The 3024-nt window shown below is 38.6% G+C and overlaps 1 non-coding gene across 1 annotated transcript; it reads right to left on the bottom strand.

Annotated features, from left to right (window-relative positions):
• Positions 1-403: 403 nt before the first annotated feature.
• On the bottom strand, positions 404-475 carry TRNAQ-UUG (transfer RNA glutamine (anticodon UUG)). The gene has a single exon. It is a non-coding gene; the product is annotated as a tRNA-Gln (tRNA).
• Positions 476-3024: the final 2549 nt, after the last annotated feature.

The following is a 3024-nucleotide window of genomic DNA, read 5'->3' as shown; positions in this document are numbered from 1 at the left end:
CATATGTCCAGCAACAGGAGATGGCGTAAGATACAGTATTGATGAAACTTATCTATCTATATACCTATCTAAATATCGCTCTATCAGTCTATCAATCTAACTATCTATCTATCTATCTATCTATCTATCTATCTTTATCTGAAAGTCAACAATAATAATATCATTGATATATGAAGTATAACAATGTCCTCTCAATGGCAATTATCTCACCAGAATCTTCTAGAACCTTCCAGAAAACTATGAACTCTGCAGGCAAGGAGGGAGGAATGGTCTCTGGCTATTGATAAAACCATATTATTCCATATATATGTTTATATATACATATTTATGTATATATATGAATGTATATATAACGTAGAGAATAATGCGGCCATCATCAGTATCGAAGAAAACTGAAAAGATGAGGTCCCACCGAGATTCGAACTCGGATTGCTGGATCCAAAGTCCAGAGTGCTAACCCTTACACCATGGGACCTGATAAGAAAAGATGTGATTTCATCTAAATGTTTTACATATAATCAACCAGAGGCCATTCCTCCCTCCCTGCCTGCAGGGTTCAAGGTTTTCTAGAAGGTTCTCGAAGATTCTGGTAAGATCATTACCTTTGAGAGGTCGTCGTTAGGTGACAGTCAGGTTCACTCTATGGTTGGTGTTTGTAGTTGGTTGTCCGAGGACGTTGTTATACTTGATCAATTTTGTAATTGTAGACTTTCAGGTAGGAAGTACTCATTTACGATGCATCCTTGTACTCACAACAACCTTATGAGTCACTTCAAGATTTATCTTCACTACAACTTTATCTTCACTACACCATTAAGGTTGAAGTCAATGGTCACATTCACTACAATCTGAACACGACTGGTCTTATACCTAACCCATATTATCACTACCTCCATGTACATGTATTTCTTGCAGAATATCGCAGATATCACTGATTTCTGTGAAAGTTGACATATACAGCCTTACGTATCTATTGATCTATCTAATATCTGTTTTTTACCTATCTATCTATCTATCTATCTATCTATCTATCTTTCTAAATCAGAAAGTCAACAACAATATCATTAATGATACGTATAACTACGTCCTCTCAATGGCAGTTCCTACCAAGAATCTTCGAGAACCTTCTAGAAAACCTTGAACCCTGCAGGCAGGGAGGGAGGAATGGTCTCTGGTTGATTATATGTAAAACATTTAGATGAAATCACATCTTTTCTTATCAGGTCCCATGGTGTAAGGGTTCCGAGTTCGAATCTCGGTGGGACCTCATCTTTTCAGTTTTCTTAGAAACTGATGATGGAACTGAGCCATATAGTTGACCTTCGATGGACATATATTTCTTGCGGCCCAACATTTTATTTGAGTATGAAGATCTCACGGCAAAGATGAAACGTGTGATATTCAAAATCAAAAGCCGCAATTGCCCTCATGGTAATGGTCGACATGTTTGCAGACAGATGACACAGACATGTGAGAAGTTAGACAAATATGGACGTTCCTGGTTTCTGTATAGCCTAGGTTTATTATCACTTGTAATGAAGGAGAAATGTTGCACATTATTCCACACCTTTTTATTTAGGCTAGGCTACGCTAGGATGACTGGGGTCCATAACGTAACAGAGCTGGGAAATGCATCATATCGGATCTGTATTTGTGCAGAATGGCGCAAGTTTGTGGAAGTGATTTACGCAATGCCGGAGAGAATCCACCTCCACCAGAAATAATGTCTAAGACCATACAATATCTGCTGTTGGACGAGCAGGGGACATTAGACCAATATATTCCTGTAGTTTATTGCTCTTCCCAAACACGCAGCAAGACATTCGTAAAAGAGTTAAACTGAACTTTTCCATCGGTTTTCATATCTTTAATCACTTACACCAGTTCCAACAGATGGAAAAAATCATTTGAAAAATCAGAAATTATTTGCCTATAAAAAGCATTTTGATCGATCGTACCAAATATTCAATTATTTCTGTACCCGACAAAATATTCAGTCACTCCTATATCCGACATTTTTCCTGCTGGCTTGTGCCGTTAAAGTCATATGGTAATTTACCGCAATTAGATTATAAATATATTCATCTATATGGAATGGCTCAGCGTGAAGAAACATATGTATTTTCACTAAACCCTCCTCTTCACTACACTCCCATCTTCACTACATAGTTCTAACACAACATCTTGACTACACCATTGTATGACCACATTATCATATCATTGTGATCTTATCTTCACCAGAGCCTCGACAAAATTGATGTTTTCTTTACACATCAGGGTAGATTGCCATCTTTATGATGACAGAGAATACACATAACATATTAAACCACTTATCTTTAGTCACTTTAATCTAATTTCTGCTGATAAAAACGAATTATGATGACAATCCTTGTGTTCTGTGATGGGACATTGTACGGGTGAAGGAACTATTGTTAGGCACATGTATTAAACTATTGAGAAATAAACTTAACTGTATTAAAGTATTGACTTCACTATATTAGACTTCTCTATATTAAGCTATGCTGGGATATGATCAGTTCCCAGGTTATATAAGGGCGGGAGCCGGGACCGAGAGCATCATTTGAGCTGTGACCTCTGTCAAGTGAACATCTCTGCTCCGCCTTGCAAGCTCCCTCAACCTTTCCTCGAACACTTCAATATAATAATGTTCACCAAGGAGGTAGGACGATCCTCCTTTGTCCAGGAGATGGAATTTGAATATGTCCATGTATTTGACATGGGCTATGGCTGTGTGGACATGGAAGTGGAATACTCAGACGTGGAAGTGATGGATGGAGTGGAATTTGGCTGTGTGGATATGGAGGTGGAATACCCAGATGTTGAAGAGATGGATGGAGTGGAATTGGTGGAATACCCGGACGTGGAAGTCATGGATGGAGTAGAATTTGGCTGTTTGGATATGGAGGTGGAATACCCAGAAGCGGATTTGGAGGAAATGGAATATGGGTGAAGCTGGTATGAACGCCATATGGATTTGGTGAAGGTTGACCTCGTAATGTGTTG

The sequence above is a fragment of the Panulirus ornatus genome, chromosome 42 (assembly GCF_036320965.1).
Source record: "Panulirus ornatus isolate Po-2019 chromosome 42, ASM3632096v1, whole genome shotgun sequence".
Taxonomy (NCBI): domain Eukaryota; kingdom Metazoa; phylum Arthropoda; class Malacostraca; order Decapoda; family Palinuridae; genus Panulirus; species Panulirus ornatus.
This window is presented reverse-complemented; position numbering and strand designations above follow the sequence as displayed.